This window comes from Echinops telfairi, unplaced genomic scaffold (assembly GCF_000313985.2).
Source record: "Echinops telfairi isolate 266 unplaced genomic scaffold, ASM31398v2 ScPeMD7_7407;HRSCAF=8445, whole genome shotgun sequence".
NCBI lineage: Eukaryota > Metazoa > Chordata > Mammalia > Afrosoricida > Tenrecidae > Echinops > Echinops telfairi.
The window spans coordinates 7,673,892-7,698,179 of NW_022111307.1; positions in this window are offsets into that span (position 1 = coordinate 7,673,892).

The following is a 24,288-nucleotide window of genomic DNA, read 5'->3' on the forward strand; positions in this document are numbered from 1 at the left end:
GGGGGCGGGGGCGGAGGCCCTGGAATCTGTGTTTTAACAAATCCTGCAGGAGATGTGGAACTCCCCTTCAGTGTGAGAGTCATTGGCCTAAGTCTGAGTCCCCAGGTGGGGCAAATGGTCTGCCCTCGACTACTAACTAAAGGCTGGTGGTTAGAAGCGCCCCCTCCCACCCACCCGCAGGCCAGGTGATCTGCTTCTGTAGAGATGAAGCCCAGAAACACCTGCGGAGCAGTTATGCCTTGTAACTTGCAGGACCACCCGCTGAGTCTAAGCCACTTGAAGGTGATGGGTAGGGGTTTGGTTCTATTTTTTTTAAAATCATTTTATTGGGGGCTCGTACAAGGGGTTTGGTTCTTATCTAGCTCTGGCTCCCCCAGATCCTATCAGCCTGTGTGACAATTAAGGGAAAGGACAGCTATTGTTGTAGTCTCTGACACCTGAGAGCACCTCATCAGGTAAACCACCAGGGCATCCAAGGGGCTGAGGATGGAGTAGGTGAATCTACTTTTGCCTCAGTAACTGCATTCCACTGTGCCACTTAGCATCCTATTCTGGACCACTGGATGCAAATGACCGCGACCACACATACACCATAGAAGAGCCAGCGCCAATGTCTTGACCATTGCGTTCCCCTCAGATTGGGCTGACAGGCAGCTTGTCCTTAAAGTCACCTGGGGCCATCAGTGTTCTAGCACCTCGAGAGTCTCTCTGGGCTTTGTTGCTGAACGACTTCCCCAACTCCAGCCTACAGACCCGGCCTGGCCCACCCAAGAACATGGGTCCTGGAAGAGAAATCAGACGACTCCACCCTTATTGTTGAAAACCTGAACCCTGGTTTGGGTATTGCCTCTTTTTCTCTTAAATTGTATACACTTGGGCTGTGTGCATTTTAAGATGTTATGATTTGCATGCATGATTATGGTGGTTAGGCCTTTCCTGATAAATGCACACTTCTATTATAAAATGTCTTAAAGTCTATTTTATTCTTTATCTCTGTCTTGAAGTGTCTTTACCTTTGTCTTGACGGTCTATTTTATCTGATATGAATGTAGCTTCCTAAGATGGTGCTGTCAGGTAAGCACTGGGCTGCTAATCACAAAGTTCAAAACCACTAGCTGCTCCGAGGGAGAAAGATGAGGCTGTCTGCTCCCATGAAGGTATACGAGCCTCCAACATCCCATAGAGGGTCACTATGCATCAGGGTTGGCTCCAAGACCGTAGTGGGGGTATTTTTAGGTGGGGAAGGGGGGTTCAAGTTTTCCAATACTTGCTGTTATATGCTCATTCATAATAGTCAGCATAAAGCCAAACCTCCAAATGTAAAGATAACTCACATCTCTACTTTCCCATATCTCCATCTCCAACACCAGCCTCCCACAAACCGCTTTCTCTCTCTCTGGTCCTAGCCACCAAGAGCAAATTCTTTACAAAGCAGTTGCCTTCTTGACCCTCTCCTATCCCATGGCTGAGACCTTTCCAAGTTTGAACGCCCTCTCTGATAAATAGGCAGACTCCTGGCCCTGCTGGTCCTCACTGGCTGCAGTGGGCTTGAGAATTCATTAGAATGACTCAGAGCTCACGGAAAGGGTTATAGTCACTATCACCTTTTAAATATAACTACAAAAGGATATGCACAAAGAGATGCACAGGCCAAATCTGGGAAGAAACCCCAAGGGTCAAGGCCTTTATAATAGTTATTGGGACTGCAATGTCTATGCGTGACTGGGCCTTTCATACAGAGCGAATAACTGATCAAGTCACTCAATCGGCAGGATTGATTCCATCACACCCTACCTTTTTCCTGATTTCAGTTTGCCTGCATGGGCCTTGGGTCCCCATCTTATTTTCGCACATTTACAGGTTGCCTGGCTGTTTTAGAAAAATGGGATATTTAGATTGCTGGAGAATTCCAAGGGCTATTTTCAAAAACAAAAACAAAGAGCCAACTAGAGTTCTTTGTCCCATATAGCTTGATATAACATTTTCCATCCATTTATTTTCAACTTATCTGTATCAGGATATTTAAAGTAAATCTCTGTAGACTGCAAATAGTTAGTTGGGTTTTTAAAATCTATTCTGACGATCTCTGCCTTTTAATTGGAATGTTTAGTCCATTAACATTTAATGTAATTATTGATATGGTTCAATTTAGTTTACTTTGTCCCCTCTGTTTTTCATTTCTCTCTGTTCCTCCTTTCTTGCCCTCTTTGGGATATTTGAGCATTTTTGGGAATTACATTTAAATGTATCTATTGGGATTTCAGCTATACCTCTTTGCATTAATTTTCTAATGGCTGCTCAAAGGATTACAATATACATCCTTAACCTTTCACAGTGCACGTAAGAGTTCCCATTGTACCACTTCAAGTGAAATGTAGACCCCTTGTAACCAGAGGTCCATTACCCCCTACTCCCATCTTTTATGCTATAATTATCATATGTATTACATCTACATACATTATAAAACCACAAGGCAACATTATAATTTTTGCTTTAAACAGTTACACGTGAATTTTAAAGAAATTAAGAGGCTTATTGCCAAAGGGAATCTCAAAATTAAGAGAAGCCTTTCTCAGGAAGCTGATTCAGCTCACAGTCAAATACAAAAGGGAGCCTGGCTCTTTTATTGTCCCTTCTAGCTAAAGGTGAATTCTGGGTCCACAGGTAGAACCACTACCTAGTCACCCTTTATATTGCCTTTGGTTTTTGTGCATGTCAGTCTTTGCCAAGCTTCCTGAGACCTGATCAACAGACCTGAAGCTCTCTTCACAGTGACGTTTGACCTTCAGACAGGATAACCTACAGTCTCCAAAGGGAACGTGCAGATTAAGCCTCACCAGGACCCTGTCCCCTGCCCCCTCGTAGGCATTTTCTCTTTCGCAATATCACTAATTGAGTGTTTTTCTCAGCTCTTCTCCAAGGTTATACATCCTGCAGGTAAAGAAGCTGGTCTCATGTGCAGTAGGTTCTCAAACAAGTTTGTTAAATGAGAAAAGGAACCCCAAATGCAGTGCCTGGTGCCTCTGAAGACAGCTCAGCCCTGGAATGGAAATGTGCAGGGAAGAGGAGGAGGTCCGCATGCGCCTGCCTCAGGAGTGGTGGGAAATCACTTCCAGGGACGGGCTATAGCCAAAAACATCACCGTGAATGGACGGGCTCGGGGGCTGGATCTCGGGGAGCCTGGGGTTGACTCTGATGAAACGTCAATGTGGGAGCTGAGAATGCGAAGGCTGCAAAGTGAACCAGGGGTGGCTACCCCGCCAGGATGTGTGGGTGGGACAAGGATTTTCAGCATGCTCACATGTACCTGGAGGAAGTGTGTGCGGGGCCACCCAGAGCTGCTGACACTGCAGCCTGGAGGGCTGAAGCTTTTCAGAGTAACCACGAGTCCAGTGATGGGGAGGAGATGGAAAGAGCCACTGGAGCCCAGTAAGCACAGGGCTGGCCCCCAAGACCCCCGGGGGGGACAGATGGAGGCCATGAACCTGGGTCTTACTAGGAGACACTGGGGAGTTAGGGTTCAGGTTGGTGGAACAGAGGTTGGCCAGAAAAACCCCCGATCGCACAAGGAAGGGGCTTGAGAACAGAGTTTAACCTGCACCTCAGGAGGAAGAAGGGTGTCCCAGGGGTCAGGCTCGAGGAGGAGGCCATGACTGGAAGGAGGTAAAACTGGGAGTGTCTCTGAGTCATGCCCTCAGCCTGTGCCAAGCTAATTGAATAACATGAGACCTGCAATACCTAATTTCATGTGAAATGTGATCATCAAGCAATGGGGCCGAATTTTGCACGTGGCTCGTAGAAAAGCCGAGCAGAAGGAGCCGCAGAGCAGGAGCAAGCCCCAGCACCTTGCAGCCCATGCGAGGCCGTCTGGATGCTGCCAGCTGGGGCGAATGAAGTGCCTGTTGTTTCAAGGCAGGGGAAAAAAATGAGTGACCGTTATTTAGAGTGAGGAATTTATATCCAACATGGTGTGAGGTTAAACAAATCTGCGAGTGAGACTTGACCTGTTGTAATAACCTTAAGAGGTTTTGGCTCACACCAGGAGGGGGCAGGGAGGCACTCCAGTTTATGAGACCCTACTGCGTGCACACGCCCCCAGCAGAGCTGGGGGCATGCCCAGGGTGTGTGGGGGTCAGCGCTCATGGAGGGGCTCTGATGACAAGACTTTTAGGGTGCTGGAATTACCCTATTTAATAACACAGAGCAGTCGGATCTTTCATACATGAAACTTCTTTCTGACACCAGGCTGTCAGTAAGATGGAAAGATGGGTAGTGCTGTGGCGTAGTGGTCAAACGTTGGGATGCTAGCCGCAAGGGCAGCAGTTCGATTCCACCGTGTAAGAAAAAACGGACCTTTCTACTCCTGCAGAGATTTAGTGTCTCGGAAATCCACCAGGGCACTTCTACCCTGTCCGACGGGTTCAACTCGATGGCTGTGAGTTTAGTGTTTTTTGGAGGCCTTCCATTAGGTTCCTGGGGGTCCAAGCCAAGAAAAAGGGTGGGCCACCGCGACCTTCAAAGGAAACGGCTGAGGATTTGAAAGTGCACTTCTGTTTCCAATCCAGGCTAGCAATCCTAGATAAAGGCCCGGTTGACAAAAAACTTGCACCAACTGGCTCTTCGTAGCATCCAAAGCAGATCCTGATGACTCCTGCAGGCTGCCTGCTCCGGAAGCCCCTCCACCACGGAGTGTGGTGGCCCGGCCAGACCTCTCACGATCTTGAACTCGCGGGCAAAGTGCGAGTGATTCCGTCTGCGAAGCCGCTCTTCTCTGCAGGAGCAGACCCAAGTCACTGTCGGTGGATTCTGAACGGCCCCAAGGTCCCCAGTCAGGGCGGTGTGGCCAGGAGGTCCCTCTCTGGACTCTACAGTATGCATGGCTCTGCCCTGGCCTCTGGAAGTTGACCAGATCCAGCCTGCCTGACATCCTGACGTGGGGGTTGTAAAACTAAGACATCTCTCAATTCCTGGTAAATAGCCAAGTCGCAGCAAGTGGTAGTGACAACGTTTATCAAACAACTCAGATAAGCTGTTTGCCTAAGGACAGATGTGCTGCCCTGCTGCCCCCCCCTGCTGACCGCCCCCCCAGGTCTCCTCTTCACATTGCCAGCTCCTGTCTTCTCCACCGGCCGGTGTTGCTGAGACTCTTGCGATTTTCTCAGTACCTTGATGATTCGATCGCACAATCAATCCACACGAAGCTCCGGGGGCGTTTCTGCTGCTGCGCCCGCCCCCCCCCCATCACCAGCCCCCCTCTGCTGGTCATCATGCCGCCCTCCTCCCCTGAGCTACTGTAACCGGCATCACCCAGTGCCAGTACTCAGGGCTCTCTGGGCGGACCCATCTGCCAGGGGCTCGGGAGGCCTGGGCCAGTGTTGCACACGACCCCCTGCGAGAGGGCTGACAGCTGACATGTGGACACCCACATAGTTCTTTGGACACCCGCATAGTCATGTGGTTTGTTTCCCCTAACATATGAGTCCTGCAATCATCATTTCATATCTCAATTTCTTTGATTAAACTATAGGCCAAAAACAAAACCCCAATCCTGAGAATAACATTATTACCGTAACCACTGCGCCACTCTAAACCATTGACTCATAAGTGTCATTAGTAGTTTAATAGTTAATTATTATTCTTTTATGTAGTCATTAATCTGACGGAAAATTAAACTATCGCCATCCGTCTGTGCCCTGCTCCTCTGCGGGCTTTGCCTGGCTCTGGTAGGTGGCAGTGAAGATTGGCCTCACTGTGGAAGTGGAAGCTCTAAGGTGCCCAAGGGCTTTTTGTTTCCTGTTTGGCCCCGTACCTGCTGCTTCCCATGCCTTCTGCCCATGTCTCTCTTGATGTCACATGCCTGTCACCCAGGTGGAGGTCAATGGTTGACCCCCAAAAACAACATCTCGGTGGGCTCATGCATTAGCATGGCCACCAAAGGTCTCTGGGTGCAGGGCAGGGGGAGGAGAAGGGGCGGGGGAGGAGCCAGTGACAGAAGCTGTCACCGGGGCACTTGCCTTTAGAGGACGCAGAGCACCTCTTGCCACGGGGCACTTGGCCTACCATCCCCACGATGCAGAGGGGAGCACTGAGGCCTGCAGAGATCGTGTGACCTGCCCCCAGTCACCCAGCTGATGAATTCAGAAGGAAAACCCCAGCCCTCGGTCCTTCCAGCCAGGGCCTTCCTGAAATCCAGGACAAAAATGCCCTTCCTCCTCCCTCCCTTCCTTCCTTCCCATCCTCCTCCTCTCTGTCTGGGAGGGTCCGGGAAGTGTGTGTTCAATGTGCATTCAGCTGTGACGGTGCTCAGGGCAAGCCAGAGGGGGGAGGAGCACTTGGCTCCAGGGGGGTTTTCGAGGCGGGGACTTAGCTGAAACAGGTTGCCAGGCCTATCTTTGATGGTGCGTGTGAGTAGACTGGAACCGCTGGTCTTTCAGCTGGTCTCAGAGGACTTCACCTTTTGGGCCGCCCTCAGGAAGGCTGGGCTCCCTTTGCTATGGGGGGGGGGGCGGGGGTGAGAGTAGCAAACTCACCCCAGTCAGTGGGTTTGGGGCACAGCCTCCCTTTTTTCCAGAGGCCACTAGTGGGAGCGGGACGGAGCCTCCCTGGGGATGGGAAGGGCCATGGAATCACTTGCAAAACCCTAATAAATCTGCAGGCCCAGCTGTTCCTCATCTGATGATCCTGAAGGGAAAGTGTGAAATAGTAAAGATACTGATGGTGGGGGGCGGAGGGGCTTCAAAGGGAGCCTGGGTTTCCCAAGGCCGTTGGGGCGGGGGTGGGACACCACTACGGGAAACATCTGAAGGGTGTTAGCTTGGGAGGCCAAGGGCCCCAGAGGCCACAAGCACACGTGGAGTGTGCCTGGGACTGATTGGCCGGCAGGCCAGCCGGGCACCCAAAGCCCCACAGCGCAGCCTGGAACTCCGCTGGCCAACCTGAGCTTGAGGCCCAGCTGCACCGTTGAGTGGCTGTGTCGGCCTGGGTGAGATATTGACTCTCTCGGAACTTCATTTTTCTCACTTGTGAAATGAGAGCGTACCCCCCTCTGGGGGCTGTGGTGCAGATTCAGTTGCTTGTGGATGTGAGGCTCCTGGCCAGCCTAGCGGGTGCTAATTGGTGTTCTGCCCCTCTTTCTCTGCCCTGCTCACAGAAAGCAGGCTGGGGGTTGGGGGGTCACCCTGAGAGAAAGAGGAACAGGTAGAGCGTTGGGTGTGGATGGGGTGGGGTCTGGCCCCACACTGTTCCCCCTTTCCTGGCCTCAAAGAGGACAGGCTTCAGGGGAGTTGTGGGCTAGCAGGGAAGCCCTGCTCTGGCCCACACCACTCTGCTGGAGCTGTGAATTTGGAAGCTGAATCCCACTTGAGATAGAGACTCTCAGAGGACCAGTTAAAGCCCCCTCTTCATGGCTGAGGACTCTGGGTCAAGCTGAAAGGCTTTCTTCTTGACTCCCTGAGAGCATCGTTGTCAATTCTGCCAGCAGCCAGACCCACCACAAGCCCAGGGCATCTTAGGCAACACTGGGGTGGGTGTCACATAGTACAGTAACTCACAGTGTCACCACCGCCCTACCATTGGAGCAGACCCTGCAGAATCCTTAGTAATGTTTATCGTTTTAATCCTGGCATCCATTGGAAACTCTATACCAGGTGAATACCAGTCTCCACAACCCTGAGACCAGAAGAACTAGATGGTGCCTGGCTACCACTACCAACTGCTCTGGAAAGGATCATGGTAGAAGGTCCTGAATAGAGCAGGAGTAAAGTGTGGAGCAGAACTCAGAATCGTAAAAGAAACCAGGGTGACCGAGGCTGGTGGAACCCCCCAGACTTCGGCCCTTACCCTTCAGGTCGGACACGGACTTCATCTCTGCATTAGACCAGTCAGCACTTTAAGAGCCAAAGGGCAGCATGTGCCCAAGGACAAAAGGAGGAATGGAAACCAGGAGTCCCAGGGAAGAAGGAGGATAAGGTTGGTGCACTGATGGGGGTGCAGTGGTGAGTTAGTTAATTGTGCCAACCTGGCCGATAATCACATGTGGGGCTAATTGAAAGGCAGAGGGATAAATGGGTGGTGAGCCTTGCCTTTCTAGTTCTCGGGTCTCTTGTTTTGTGATGGTCGCACCAGGGTGCAGCTGCCTTAGCAGTTCCCTGCTTCAGCTTGCAAGATTGACTTCCTACAAGACATCCCCAAGGAGAAGCTACATGGACCTATCCTGATGCAGCCCTGGGTGCTGGAGCAGCTGTGTGGAGACCCCTGCTAGTGCTGAGATGCTTGTTCGTTCACGGACTCAGCTTTCCTCCTGCAGTCGGCATTATTGCCTCTGTGTTGTGAGGTGAAGGACTTTGTGGACTGGTGTTGGGTTAATGGGTTAATGTTGAACTTGTGGGCTTGGGCAGCATTGGGTTGGGATGTTTTCGTGATGCACACTTTCTTTACATAAAACTCTCTTATAATGAGTTGCTTGTGGACTTGTTTCTCTAAAGTACCTAGACTAATACAAGTGGGTAAGTTGAATCAGAATGAGTGTGAGCTGAATGGAAAACCGTGGTCTCTTCTGGAGCTCTTCACCCAATTTACAATACAAAGTTCAAAACCAAAAACACTGTTAATCATAGACAAATGTATGATACATAGAGGTTATAAATTGCTTAAATGTAATATTTTTTAGGTTGTATGAAGATTAACAACAAAACTGCTTTGTAAAATCTTTCTTTAATGAATCACAACAATGCTATTCATAACCGCACAGAAGCTGTTTTCTCCTTGTTTTCCTTTAATTACGCCTTCATTCTCCAAAAAGCAGTTGAAATTGGTTCACAAATACTACAGACCACAATACTGTAGCTCAACTACCAGGAGACTTGACAAAATGAGCACCTATTAAAAACAGCAGCCGTGCTTGGAGGGTGTGGACAAGACCGACCACGTGTCTCCAAGCGCCACTGTAATTGGGTAATCCTGGCAGTGCGGCCCAGAGCACGTTAGAAGGCTCAACAGTAAGTCAGGACCGAGTTTTAGTCTTGTTGGTAGAGTGATCCGGGAAAACCGGGCTTAAGAACAATGTTTTTGTGGTTACAACAAACTATAGGGATACATTAAAAAAAATTATTTCTGCTGAAAAACCACACAAAAATGTTATAGACGGTCATTTTTGTGGTGCCACCCAGGCCCTTCCCTGCCACCCTTCTAGTGACATCACTGGCCCCAGCTCCTTGAGCTCACGTGGATGGGGCCACTAGTCCTGGCCAGAGTGCCCTCCCCTGTGTTCTTTCCCCAGGACCGTGCTCCTCCCTGAGCTTGAACCAGACAGCTCTGGGCTCCAGCCAGCTGCTGCCTTCACCAGCTGGGGAGCCAGGGGCAAACCACGTAGCCCCTCTGAGCTGGGGGATCCCCTCCGTAAAATGATCACAGCCCTGAGGGACTGAGGATCAAGTGCTGAGCCTCGGGAACCTGACGTGTGGGCTCCTGCCTGGTGCACAGCCCCACCCTGTTCTCACTTCTTTTTTATCTCTGGGTTTTCCTTTCCTTCCTTCTTTGGCTCTCACCTGCAGTGCCAGGGGGGAGCCAGTCAGCCCATCTGCTCCCCTCCCCACACCACTCGCTGCCTTGCCCCCAAAGGAAGTCCTTCTTCATATCTAACTCATATCCCTCCTGCTGCAATCCCCGTCTACTTTTGGTCGGTGCGGAGGATACCCCTCATCATCTCGACACTGGCACCTCCTCCACAGGCCTTCTCAATACTCTTCAGCCCAGAGGCCAGCAGGAGCAAAAGGGAACTTTAAGAGGATGTTTAAAGTTTGGCTTCTCATCACCACATCTCAGCTGAGTCCATAAAATCGCCTTATAAAGCCCACTGGCCAGCCAGCTGCCCTCAGCCTCGGGGGGCCTCCCTCTTTTATGATCAGCCCCAATTCAGACACCAGCTGGTTGTAGGAACTCGCTGGCTTTTATGAAGAGATGTTAACAAGAGACTTCGCTTCCCTTCTGTCTTGTTCCCAGAATCTCCCCTCCTTCCCTCCTCCTTGTGTTTCTTCAGGCAATAAACCTTAACCAGGGCCGTGTCTGGCCAGTGCTTTCCAGGTTCCCCAGTCAGGCCCTGGGAGCGGAGTGGCCACAGCAAAGAACCTGGAGGGTCTACCTTGGACGGGAAGGGTGGGGCCTGCCAGAGCCCGCAAATGAGCAGCCCTCATGCACTAGGAGCTGCAGTAGCTGGATCGCACTGCATTGCCAGTGTTCGTAAGCTGCATGGCAATTGTGAAACAGTGGTGGGAAGACAAGCAATTACCAAGCAGCCATAGGAACCTCCACCAGAGGTATGCAGGGAGAGCCGGGGAAGCCGGGAGGGCAGAGGCTCCAGCTGGGCTCAGGGTCGGTGGAGGTTGCTCAGGGGAGACACCACTGAGGCAGGCTTCTGAGTGCCCAGCCCTAGTGGTGCTGGGGCTAACTGCAAACCCACCTGTAGCTCCTTGGGAGACAGACCCTGCGAGGCAGTTCTGCTCGGCCCTACAGGGTCACTGTGAGACAACAACTGGGTAGGAGTGGGTTTTGGTTTGGGGGTTAAGAATTTTCCAAAGGGCAAGGTGGGGCAGAAGGAGGAAGAGATAGCAAAGGGCGGGGGGAGGGAGGGCTGGTATCCTGGCAGAAAGTTACAAGAGCAGCATAGCACCAAGGGATGAACAGAAACGTGGTGAAGGTAGACAGCGGTCGGTGTAAGATATGAAAACAATAATTTATCAAGGAGTCACGAGGGTGGGAGGGGAGAGGAAGGGAAAAAAGAGGAGCTGATACCAAGGGCGCAAATAGAAAGTAAATGTTTAGAAAATGATGATGGCAACATGTACAAATATGCTTGATACCGTGGATGTATGGAATGTTATAAGAGCTCCTGATGAAATGATTTTTTTTTAAAGAGTGGTTTCCAGGCCTCTGTTGTCCCATCTGTGGATTGAGTACAGCGTTGGAAAGTTAAAAGAAACGGAACCCCTGGGTGATAGAGACTTGGCTGCTAACCCCAAAGTTGGAAGTTCGAACCCACCTAACAAGGCCTGGAGTTCTCCTTCCAAAAGATAGCAGCCATGCTGGCTTTGCAGAGCCCAGCTGCTTCAACCACTGTGCCACCAGCACTCCTGAAGGGAGGGGGCAGGGGAAATACGGGTTCCCTCTCAGCAACTGTTATGGCGCTGCCCCTCCCTTCCGTTAGGGAGCTGCGTAATGCTGGGTGTGGTGCAGGGGAGGACAGCCAGATTACCCAGGGAGCAGGGTGAGGAAAGAAGACTCCCTGAAGACTGACACCCCGCCCCCAGGGAGGGACCCCCTCCAGAGTCGTATGAATGGGGAGGGTCGGCCCTGAGACCTCAGGACAGCCACCATCCCTAGATGTAGGTGCTGGGGAGTGGAAGGCCCTTTTCTGCGTGTCCCAGGGACTCAGTATTCCACCCCACCTCCTCGCCCCCCAGTTGCAACTTCAAGGGGCCAAGGTTAGCCTCCTGTTTGTAAATGAGGTAAAGAGGAAGAGAATCTGAACTTCACCCACCAGCACACAGACCTCTGCAGCCAGGTGCCCCGCATGGTGGAGGTGGAGGGAGTGGGGACCCCACCCACGTGTCCTCAGCCTTGCACGGTCCCACTGTCCTAAACACTGCAGGCCCATCCAAACAGCAGACACTGTTCACACCTGGACGCCCCCCCCCCACTTCTATCTCCACCCTACACACATCCACATGCATACCCCTGTACCCTCCAGGCTCACTTATATATAACCAACCCCCCACCCCCTCACTGCTCACGATTTAGTCATTCATGAATTCTAACCAAGCTCTCTGCTGTCCTTGCTGACTCACAGTGACCCCTGTAGGCTTCTGAGACTGTAACTGTTTACAGGAGTAGAAAGCCCAGTCTTTCCCCTTCTGAGCTGCTGCTGGTTTCAAACTACCGAACATTCGTAACCACGACACCACCAAGGTGGTGATGGGTCGGCACAGCAACCCTGTGCCCAGCAGGACCCCCTGCCCGGTTCTGCCCCGTCCTCACCATTGTCATGTGTGAACCCACGTGGAAGCCACTTTGTCCGCTCCTCTCGGTCGAGGGTCTGGCCCTTTTTCATGGACTCATGGTCTCCTTTCCCAGGGACTGGGCTCTCGAGAACATGTCTCAAGTATTGGAAACCAGGCGTCACCATCCTCCCTGCTAGGTTGCTGTAAGAAAAGTGAATGGTGTGGGTATCATGTGGGACCTTCTGTGACGTCACAAGGGAGGGTAGTCAGCTGCCCATGGCCGATTTCTCTGAGGATGTCAGACAGGCCCCGCCCTCCAGCCTTCCTATCCGGTCTGACACCAGCTGGCCCTCCCACAGCCCTCTGCTTTTCAGCGGGAGTGTCCTTCATTGCAATGGCCACAGAGAGCCCACAGGCTCCTCTCATGATCATGGGACTTAGTACGGAAGGGAACTTAGGCTACAATTCGCGTGGCGAATGTTCAGGATACAATTGTTCAATCAGGACAGCCTCTTCTCAGCCAAACTCACAGGGAGGCCTCTCTCTGGCCTTTGATCTCTCAACTTCCTGGCCTGTTGACCTCTTGTTGTTTGTTGTTGTTGTTGTTGTTGTTGTTGTTAGGTGCCATCCAGTCAGTTCCAACTCATCGTGACGCTGTGGACAACGGAATGAAACACAGCCTGGTCTGGTGACATCTTCCCAATTGTTCTTAGGTTGGACCCCACAGATGCAGCCCGTGTGTCAATCCATCTGGCTGAAGAGCTGCCTCTTTTTTGTTGCCCATCTCCTTTGCCAAGTGTGGCACCCTCCAGGTGCTGGGCTCTCTTGACTACGTGTCTAACATGCTAGAGACCAAGTCTTGCCATCTTTACCTCATTCTGGCTGTACTCCTTCCAAGACGGATTTTGTGGTTCTTTTGACAGTCCGTGGTACTTTCTGTATTCTTGGCCAACACCGTAATTCAAATGAATCTGTTCTATTTCAATGTTTCTTATTCGGTGTCCAACGTATATATACATATGAGGCGATTGAAAATACTATGGCTTGGATCAGGCACACCTGAGTCCTCAAAGTAACATTATTGCTTTTCAACACTTTAAAGAGATCCTGTGCGGCAGCTTTTCCCAGCGCATGTGTGGTTTGATCCTTTGACTGCGCCTTCCATGAGCGTGGATTGTGGTTTTGAACAAGACAGAACGCATGTCAACTTCAATCTTTTCTCCATTTATCGTGATGTTACCCACAGGTCCAGTTGTGAGGATTTGGGTTTTCTTTACATTGAGTTGTAATCTATACTGAAGGCTACAAGTCTTAATCTTCACCAACAGGGTTGTGTTATTTGTATACCACAGGTTGTTAATAAGGATGCCTCCAATCCTGATGCCACACACTTCTTCATATCATCCAGCGTCTCTGATGATCTGCTCATCATTCAGATTGAATAAGTATGGTGAGAGGATACAACCCTGACACACACCTCACTGATTTTAATGCATGCAGCATCCCTTTGTTCTGTTCGCACAACTGCCTCTTGCACAGGTTCTGCATGAGCACAATGTAGTGTTCTAAGATTCCTGTTCTTCTCAAGGCTACTGTGGTAGTTGATTATGGTCCACACCCTTGAATGCTTTTGCATAGTCAATAAAACACAATAACTTTCTAGTATTCTCTATTCTCAGCCAAGAACCATCTGACATTAGCAATGATAATCTTGTTCCACATCCTCTTCTGAATGCGGTCTGAATCTCTGACAGGTCCCTGTCAATGTACCGCTGCAAAAGTTGTTGAATGATCTTCAGCAAAATTTTACATGTGTGTGATATTAATGATACTGTTTTACAATTTAAGCATTCTGTTGGGTCACCTTTCTTTGGGATGGATACAAATATGGATATTTTCCAATGAGTTGGCCAAGTAGCTGTCTTCCAAATTTCTAACATACATGAGTGAGTATTTCCTGTGCTTCATCAGCTTGTTGAAACATTTCAATTGATATTCCATCAATTCCTAGAGACTTGTTTTGGGCTGATGCTTCCAGTGAAGCTTAGACTTCTTCCTTTGGCACCATTGACTCTTGTCCATATGCTATCTCCTGAAATGTTGACTAGTTCCTTCTAGCACAGTGATTCTGTGTATCCCTTCCACCTTCTCCTGTTGCTTCCTGCGTCACTCAATGTTTTGCCAATAAAGTGTTTCAGCATCGCAACTTGAGACTTGAATTTCTTCTTGGGTTCTCTCAGTTTAAAATATGCTGAGCATGCTCTTCCTTTTTGGTTTTATTTATTTAGTTTTAATCATTTTATTGGGGGCTCATGCAACTCTTATCACAATCCATACATACATCAATTGTGTCAAGCACATTTGTGCATTCGTTGCCCTCACCATTCTGAAAATATTTGCTCTCCACTTAAGCCCCTGGCATCAGCTCCTCCCTTTCGCCCCTCCCTCCCTGTTCCCCCCTCCCTCATGACCCCATGATAATTTTAAAAAATCATTTTATTGGGGACTCATACAACTCTTATCACAATCCATGCATCCATCAATTGTATAAAGCACATCTGTACATTTGCTACCCTCACCATTCTCAAAACATTTGCTCTCCACTTAAGCCTCTGGCACCAGCTCCTCATTTTCCCCCTCTCTCTCTGCTCCCCCTCCCTCATGAACCCTTGATAATTTATAAATTATTACTTTGTCATAGCTTACACTGTCCCATGTCTCCCTTCACCCACTTTTCTGTTGTCTGTCCCCCAGGGAGGATGTTATATGTAGATCCCTGTAATTGGTTCCCCCTTTCTACCCCACCTCCCTCCACCCTCCTGGTATTGCCACTCTCACCACTGGTCCTGAAGGGATCATCCATCCTGGATTCTCTGTTTCCAGTTCCTGTCTGTACCAGTGTACATCCTCTGGTCTAGTTGGATTTGTAAGATAGAATTGGGGTCATGATAGTGGGTGGGGAGGAAGCATTTAGGAACTAGAGGAAAGTTGTATGTTTGATCGTTGCTACACGGCACGCTGACTAGCTCGTCTCCTCCCCGTGACCCTTCTGTAAGAGGATGTCCAGTTGCCTACAGATGGGCTTTGGGTCCCCACTCTGCACTCCCCCTCATTCACAATGATATGATTTTTTGTTCTTTGATGCCTCACACCTCATCTCTTCGACACTTCATGATCACACAGGTTGGTGTGCTTCTTACATGTGGCCGCTTGTTTGTCTTCAAGCCTTTAAGACCCCAGACGCTATATCTTTTGATAGCCAGGAACCATCAGCTTTCTTTGCCACATTTGCTTATGCACCCATTTGTCTTCAGCAATCGTATGGGGAGGTGAGAACACAATTACGTATATGATTTTTTGTTCTTCGATGCCTGATAACTGATCCCTTCGGCACCTCGTGATCACACAGGCTGGTGTGCTTCTTCCATGTGGGCTTTGTTGCTTCTCAGCTAGATGGCCTTTTGGGTTTTCTATTCCTAGATCTTTACACATTTCTTTTTCATATTTGGCTTTGTTTTCTCGAGCCGTACTTTGACACTTCTGTTCAGCTCCTTGATTTCCTCATTCCTTCCATTTGCCTCAGCTCTTCTACAATTAAGAGCAGGTTTCAGAGCTTTTTCTGACATCCACTCTGACCTTTTCTTTCTTTTCTATCCTTGTAATGACCTTTTGCTTTCTTCATGTGTGATGTTCTTGATGTCCTCCCACAACTCACCAGATCTTATGGCATTAGTGTTCAGTGCGGCAAATCTGTTCATGGTTTGTTCTTGAAATTCAGGTGGGATAGGCTCAAGGTTGTATTTTAGTTCTCATGGACTTGTTTTAACTTCCTTCAGCTTCAATCTGAACTTACGTATGCACAACTGCTAGTCTGTTCCACAGTCAGCCCCTGACCTGGTTTTAACTGCTGAAACAGTTTCACCAATGTTTTCTCTTCCCACCGATACAGTCAATTTGATTTCTATGTACTCCATCTGAAGAAATCCATGTGTACAGTTGCCATTTGTGTTATTGTTTTTAAAATAATTTTATTGGCGCCTCTTACAGCTCGTATAACATTCCATACATCAGTTAGATCAAGCATGTTTGTACATGTGTTGCCATGATCATTTTCTAAACATTTACATTCTATTTGGTATCAGCTCTTCCTTTTTTCCTCCCTACCCCCTCCCCTCCTCATGACCCCTTGATAAATTATAACTTATTGTTTTCATATCTTATACCGACTGCGGTCTCCCTTCACCCACGTTTCTGTTGTTCATGGGGGGTGGGGAATGATGCATCAATCTTTGAGATCGGTTCCCCCTTCCTTCTCTCTTCCCCTCACCTTTCCCCTATCCTCTGGATATCACTACTCCCATTTCTGTTCCTGGGGGGTTTATCTGACCTGGATTCTGTGTGTCATGAGTCTTACCTGTTCCAGTGCACATGCTCTGGTCTAGCCAGAATTGAAAGACAGGACTGTGGTCAGGATAGTGGGGGGTGAGGAAGCCTCAAAGAACCAGAGGAATATTGTGTGTTTCATCAGTGCTATACTGCACCCTGGTTGACTCATCCTGTCCTTGTGACCTTTCTGTGAGGGGATATCACATTGTCTACAGATGGGTTTGGGATCTCTGCTCTGACCCTCCTCATTCTAAAAAATGTGGTTTTTTGTTTGTTTTGGGTCTTCTGGTGCCTCTTACCCGATTCATTCGATACCTCGTGATCGCACAGGCAGGTGTGCTTCTTCCACGTGGGCTTGTTGCTTCTCTGCTAGATGGCCACTTGTTTAACTTCAAGCCTTTAAAATCCAGACACTTTATCTTTTGACAGACAGGCACCATCAGCTTTATTCACCACATTTGCTTATGCTCCTGTTTTATCTTCAGTGATCGTGCTAGGAAGGTGAGCATCACAGAACGCCAGGTTGTTAGAACAAAGTGTTTTTGCATTGAGGGAGGGCTTGAGCAGAGGCCCAACGTCCGTCCACTTCCTCAATGTATTGCCATATAAGTATATGTACATAGGCCCATACCTCTATTTTTATGAATTAATATATTTACATATGTGCACACCTATGTTTATACCTTTATGCATAGCTTTGCTTCCTAGATCGTTGCTCTGTTTCCTTTTACCTTCTTCCTGCCCCACCAGCAGGCTTGCCCTTCTTCTGCCTCTTAGTAATTCCTTCAGCCCGATTGCTGTTGCTCCCACAGCCCCGGGATTGCATTGTTTGCTCACCTATCCCTCTCCCCTCCACCCCCTCCACCCAGGTCTCTCCGGAACCATCAGTCCCATTGCCTCCGTCTTCTCCAAGGGCTTACTTCCCATGCCTATCTTATATTGGTAGGCAAAACAACAGTAACAGAGACAAAACAAAATAAAAACAAAGGATTGAATAAAAACAGGGGCGGGGTGGGGGGGGGCATACATAATTCCAGGTCTGTCTGCTGACCTTTATGACATCTCCCCACCAGTCCTGAGGATTTCTGGGAACTGCCCCTCCTAGCCTGAAGTCTATTTGGGGGACTTCTCGGGGGGTTTGTGGCTTGGCTTTGCTCTGTTGCTGATCTGTTGTGTTCCCCCCTTGTTTCACCCCGCTGTAGGGGTGGTCAGACCGGACTCACTCCCTGCCGCGTGTCCCTGTATTGTCCTCTGTCCAGGAGTGCTCCAGCAAGGGGCCGTCATGTCTCAAGCTCTGTTGGCCCTACAGCCCTCTCTGTGCCTTAGCAGCTTCGTGCAGGGACATCGTCCTCAGGGATTGGGGTGCCAGTATGGGGTCTACTGCCTCGCTCACGCTCTCTCTCTCCTTCTTGGTTTGCCCATTAGTGTTATTTAAAAAGGTATTTTCTGTGAAGAAGTCTTAGTTTGATCTTGTAAATTTCATCATGTGAGTTCCCCAGCTCCGTTTCTACCACCCAGGCCATGTTTTCCCAAGACGGTTCTCTCCCCTGTGCTTCCAACTTTTGCATTCCAATCCATCTTGATTTCATGCTTGATCCATTTCCGACTGAAGACATGGGTAGAACTCTTCAACTTCTTCATCACTAGCGTTGGTGGTCGGCGCATAGATTGGAAGATGAGTTGTATGAATTGGATTTCCTTGTATGTGGATCGACCTCATCCTAGCACAGACGGCATTGTACTACTTCCAGATGGATCTTGAATTGTCCTTTTTGACAATGGTTGTTTCATTCCCAGCATAGTCAGCCATATGATTTTCTGATTCAAAATGCTCCATACCAGTCCATTTCAGCTCACTAATGCCTAGAATATTGAGTTTTGTGCATTTCATTTTTTTTTTTTACCAATTTCCAATTTTCCTAAATTCATATGTACTTTGGGCACTCCCTGTTCCCATGATTAATGGACATTTGCACCTGTTTCTTCTCATTTTGAGTCAGGCCCCATCAGCAGGCTTAACTCCATCCACGTCATCAGGGAGGCTCTAGCTTGGGAAGGCAGCTAGTCATATTTTGAGTGCCTTCTGGCCTGAGAGGCTCGTCATCTGGCACTATTTCTGACAATGCCGTGCTTCTTTGCACGCGGTTTTCAGCATCTCCACTGTTTCAATTCTGTCCATAAGGTATGCTGCGGCTAATTCTTCTGAAGTGGACAACCTATGCCTTCTTCATAGTCTGTTCTTAGTCTGGAAGCTCTGCTGAAACCTGTTCACCTTGGGTGACCCTGCTGGCATCTGAAATATAGGTGACGCAGTGTCCGGCATCACAGTCACAAACCAGCCACCACCGTTAAGTGCTGGGTCAGACAAGATGATAGCGTTGGGCTCAGGCTCATCCAATTAAGGGCCTGGAGGCAACCCAATCCACTTCGAGCCAGCCTCCAGCCTGCTGGCAATCTCATTTACTTGCTCTGCTTGCTGGGGTGTTTTCTGCTCTCTCTCGTGCTCTGCTGCTCCTTCTCCTCCTCCTCCTCCTCCTCTACCATCCTCTGTTGTCTCAGATCTCTCAGCTGTCTCTTGGATCAAGGAGGTTGGTTCAATGTAAAGGGATCTCAGGGTCCAAAGGACATGCTCCACTGCTGACTTTTCTTGTTGATAGTGAGATACCCAGCAGGATGGCATTACAATACCCTTGTTCCTAGTAACCCACAGCTGGTTCATATCCTCTTAGTAGTGTCTTCTCCCACCTCTCTTCCTCAGACCCATCAAGAAAAGGTCATTTCTGGGAGTTACAAGGACTATGGCTAAAAAAGCCACATTACTGCAGGAACATTCAGGCTGGGCTTCTTCAAAGAGAGATCTGTCCATTCTTCTGGAAGTCCGTGAAACGTCCAGTTTTCTTCACCGCCATCATGATTCCGTTGCATCAGCTGTTCTGCAGTTTTCCTTTGTCATTGTCCAACGTTCACATGTATAGGAGGCAATTGAAAATCCCACGCTTGGGCCAGGTACACCTGAGTCCTCGATGTGCTATCTCGACTCTAACACTGTAAACAAGTCTTGCGCAGGAGATTTGCTCAATGCAGTGCATCATCTGACTTCTTCAATGCTGCTTTCGTGAGCATTGATTATGGGTCCAAGTAAAATAAAACCCTGCGACCGTTTCTCTGGTGAGCGTGACGGTGTCTCGTGGTCCAGTTGTGAGGGTTTGGGTTTACTTTACATCAACGTGTCATCCGTAGTGAAGGCTGGAGCCTTTGACCTTCAGCAGCAAGGGCCTCAAGTCCTCCTCACATCCAGCAAGCAGGACTGTGTTCTCGGCATATCCCGGGCTACAAACCGGCCTTACTCCAGTGCTGCAGCCCAGGTGCTCAGCACACAGCTTGAATAAGGATGGCGAAAGACTGCAACTCCAACACACACTTTCCCTGACCTGAAACCGCTCAGTATCGCCTTGTTCTCTTTGAAGGCATGTCTCGTGTCCCGCGTACGGTTTTTGCAGGAGCACATTGATGTCTTCTCAAGACTACCCATGGTTTGTTAAGGTCCACACAGTCGAATGCCTTTGCACAGTGAGTAAAACACAGGTAAGCATCACTCTGGTGTTCTCTGCTTTCAGCCAAGATCCACCTGATGCCAGCAGTGCTATTCCTCACGCCACATCCTCTTCTGAATCCAACCTGGATTTCTGGCAGCTCCCTGTCGATGTACCACGACATTGGTTTCTGAGCTATTTTCAGCAAGATTTTGTTCTTAGTGAAAAGGTCTGCGGAAACCCTAAGTGACCCTGCTGGTATTTGAAATACCAGTGGCATCACTTTTAGCACCCCAGCACACACAAGCCACCTCAGGATGGCAGACTGACAGATGAGAGGTAGTATGGGGGCTCCGGGCGTACAGACTGCTTGTACAGGTAACAGCGGCACCGCCCTTTCCTCCGCCCCACCCTGGCCTCGCCCAATCCAAACTCACTGTGCGTTCCAGGCTCTGGCACGCATGCAGGTAAGGTGCACACATACAGTCCCGGGAGGGCCCCGAGAGCCAGCCCAGGGGGTGGTGGGCTGAGGTGTCCCGCAACGATCCTCCAGCTCTGTCATCACGTCCCAACCCTTGTCTTTCTCCGCCTCTGACCAAGCCGGTCAGGGAGACTCAAGGAACCAGGTCCCCAACACCTCCCGGTCACCTGGCCTTGTCCCTTTGCAGCACTTCATGGACCCAGACATGTACCCGGGGCACAATCAGGGCTGCTGCATACATATGCTGCCCCTCCTGCCCCCATGCAGAGAGCCTGGGCCAGGAAGTGTGATGAAAGGTGCCCGCCTGGCCCCAGGCCCCTCAGAAGTGTGTGTGTGTGTGTGTGTGTGTGTGTGTGTGTGTGTGTGTGTGTGAAGGGGGAAGTACCCCCTGAAGCAGGAAGCCTGCTCACCTGGCCTCCTGCCTCAGGCTTCCCTGTGGAAGCAGGGTGGGGCTAGGAGTACAGAGAGCGGCAGCTTCCCAGCCGGGTGATGATGGCAAGACCTGGCTGGCAGTCTCTCTCCGTCGCTCCTCCCCCACTGTAATTAGAATGGTCGCTCCAGCACCAGGGGAAGGAGCGGGTGTGATTTATGAATGGGAGTTGGTGTAGAGAGACTCCAGCACCATCTGCTTGGGAGCAAACAGGAAAGGGCTCAATGTGCTCCAGATCTTGGCGAGGGAGCCAGTTGGTGGAACAGGCTCATAAAAGCCATTTCTAATGGCCATGGTGCTCTCTCACACACCTCCCACTTCCCCGAGCCCCAGGGGAGATCCACAGCTCCAGGAATAGAGTTACAGCCCCTGCCAGCCACCACGTGCTCCGGCGGACTCCCTGACCAGGCTTCCTGGAAGCCCGGCAGTGGCAGCGAGAACACAGAAATTCAGGTCAGCCGAGCACAAGCCACACAATCGACTCACCCGTAAGATGGACGCAGGAGTAAGACCAACAATAACTGTGCCTGGCGAGGGAAATAATCTTAGCCCCGTTTTGCACTGAGACTGGGGAGGTGACATAACTGTTCAATACGCCCTGGTGCAGGACCAGACCTTCACTCTGATCCCCGGAGTAAGAGAGCAGTTGTGGAGTTTGAATGAAAAAAACCCCGAGGTTCCCGTGAAGAAAGGCCTGGTGATCCACTTCTGAAGAAAACAGCCATTGGAGACCCCGGGGAGCACAGCCCTTCTCTGCACACGCAGGTGGCCGTGAGCTTGCATGGAATTGGCCGCAACAGGCATCCCAGAAACCGGAAGCCCCAACGACGAGAAGGAAAGCACGTCATCAGGGTGCCGCTGCGCAGTGAGGAGAGCCCCAGCAGCCCGGCCGGTCCTGGGAAGCGGGTCCTAGTGTAACTGATTTTTTTAAAAGGCTATGACACCTTTGGGAGACACACCCCATTGTTAGTGTGTCTCATAGCGCTTCCCTGCCGGGCTCAGAAAGGCATATACCGTTGTATGGCCATTGGAACCCTGGTGGTGTAGTGGTCCCATGTTGGGCTGTGATCTGCAGGTTCAGCAGTTCAAAACCACTGGCCACGCCTAGGGAGAAAGACAAGGCTTTCTACCCCCAAGAAGAGTTACAGTCGTGGAAACTCACAGGGGTGGTTCTACCCTGCCCTATGGTCACTATGAGTTGGGCTGGGTTTGGGTCAAGTGGCCAATTTGAGCTTCACTGTTCTCTCCTTACTGTGTCAACTCCATAGGACACTTCCCTCCAAACGGTTGCTCTCAATCAACAGATTCCAGATCACCTGAGATTTCTAAACATCAGAAATGCTTCCCAACCAGCACCCTGCTGCCAGAAACCCTGTGTTCAGTTCCGGCTTTGGGGAGCCTGAAAGCCTGTCCACATCTCCCTGGGTGCACCCTGTCTCTCCTGAAGGACATGGCATGCCAGGGGGTTCAGGACACTGCTGAGATCGTAGCCCGGGAGATTCTGAAATCAGCCAGGACTCCGACACATGGCCGGACCTTGTCATCTTTGTCCCCACTGAGACCCTGCTTGCACACAGGCAGTCTTGTACGAAACTCAGCACCCGACTTTGCGACTGACTGGAAAGTGCCAGATGGAGGGGCCTGCTAGCCAAGTAATTGACAGGGAGAAGGGTGATCAGGAAGGAGGGGAGACGTGGCCAGGCCTGGAAGGCCCAGCAGGATGCGGATAGAAGGTGAAGGAGAATAAGGTCCAAGGAGCCACCATAGTATTAGATACGATCACTCCTCAGCTCACACGAACACTCAGCATCTCTGTTTTGGTGGATCTGTCCACGTTGGGATTGCAGAGTAGAAGAGCAGCTCCCAGGGAGACGCAGAAATGGTAGAAGGTACCAGTCAGCTGTGTGCCCTGACCCAGACTGGCCCTGCACTATGTCGAGCTGTAGACCACTCTCTTTCCCATGCCCATGGCCCACATACACTGTGTCCACAGTCCATGGCGATCATCGCCCATCCATGATGTCAAGCCCTGTCCCGACATCAGGTGGCCGTGGAACATCACTGCATAAACCTGAGTGGTAAGCCACTTAAAGAACGACGAAGGCCAAGGAACGAGTGATCAGGTGAAGCTACAGGAGGTGGCACCTGGCCAAGCTGGAGAATAAGTCAGTAATCCTTCCTTCCCTCCCTCTGCCACCTTTGTCCATGTCCACTCTAGGATCTCCAGGCTCCCGTCATCCAGCCCTAACACACTTGGTCCTACTTGGCTGTTATCACTAGTAACCTGGGGCCACCCAGCAACTTTGAAGACCTGGGCACCTGGCTCATGCTCTTCCTTTGCCTCCCTACTCCTGGGTTACTTCCATCTCCACATGGACGACCCAAAACCTTCCCTTCCTGAGCCTCAACTTCCCCATCTCCAGCATGTGTAGAAAGGGTGGTCAGGAGGGAGGTGGCTAGTCAGCTAGATAGCCTGGCACAGAATAGCCCAGTGCCCCACCTCCTTGTAATACTCATGATTCCCTGGAATGGGTGCTGTATTAGTCTGGGTACTTTAGAGAAACAAATCCACAGAAACTCATGTATAAGAGAGAGTTTTATGTAAAGGTTAAGTGTGCATCAAGAAAATATCCCAACCCAGTGCTGCCCAAGCCCACAAGTCCAACATTCACCCATTAACCCATATGTCAGCCACCAATCCACAAAATCCTCCTCCACCTCACAAAACAGACACAATGATGCCGACTGCAGGAGGAAAGCTGAGTCAGTGAATGTGTAAACATCTCAGTGCTGGCAGGGATCTCTACATGGGTGCTCCAGCACCCAGGGCTGCATCAGGGTAGGTCCATGTGGCTTCTACGTGGGGATGTCTTGCAGGAAGTGAGCCTTGCCAGCGGAAGCAGGGAACTGGCTAAGACAGCTGCACGCTGATGTGACCATCACAAAGCAAGAGACCCGAAAGGCGAGGCTCACGGAGCCATCTATCGCTCCGCCCTTCAATTAACCCCACGTGTGTTTATTGGCTAGGTTGGCACAATCAACTAACTCAGGTGCCATGAAGTTTTAAGCACCAATATGGCTTTCTGGAGCCACACGCCTCTCCTTTCCTTCCATGAAACCTGGTCTCTTCTCAACAAAGCCTCCAACCCCTTGGCGTCTCCCAATCTTCCCATGTGGTTTCACTCACGGGCCTTGGATGGGGCCCTCTTCCCGCCTGTCAGCACCACCCTGGCTCCACTACTTCCCCTGCCGCCTCCACCGCGTGCCTGGTCCCATCGCTCAAACTCCCTAGCACCCTCCATTCCCACAGCCTCTCGGACTGCCTCTCCCAGCCCTGGAGGAGTCTGGCCATCTGCTTTCCCCATCAGAATTCCCAAGCCACTGGAAGTCATCGGAAAGTCGCCCAACCGTGCAAGCTGGTGCCACACCAGCTTTATGGGCCCTGACTTCAGCCTGGCCCTCCAG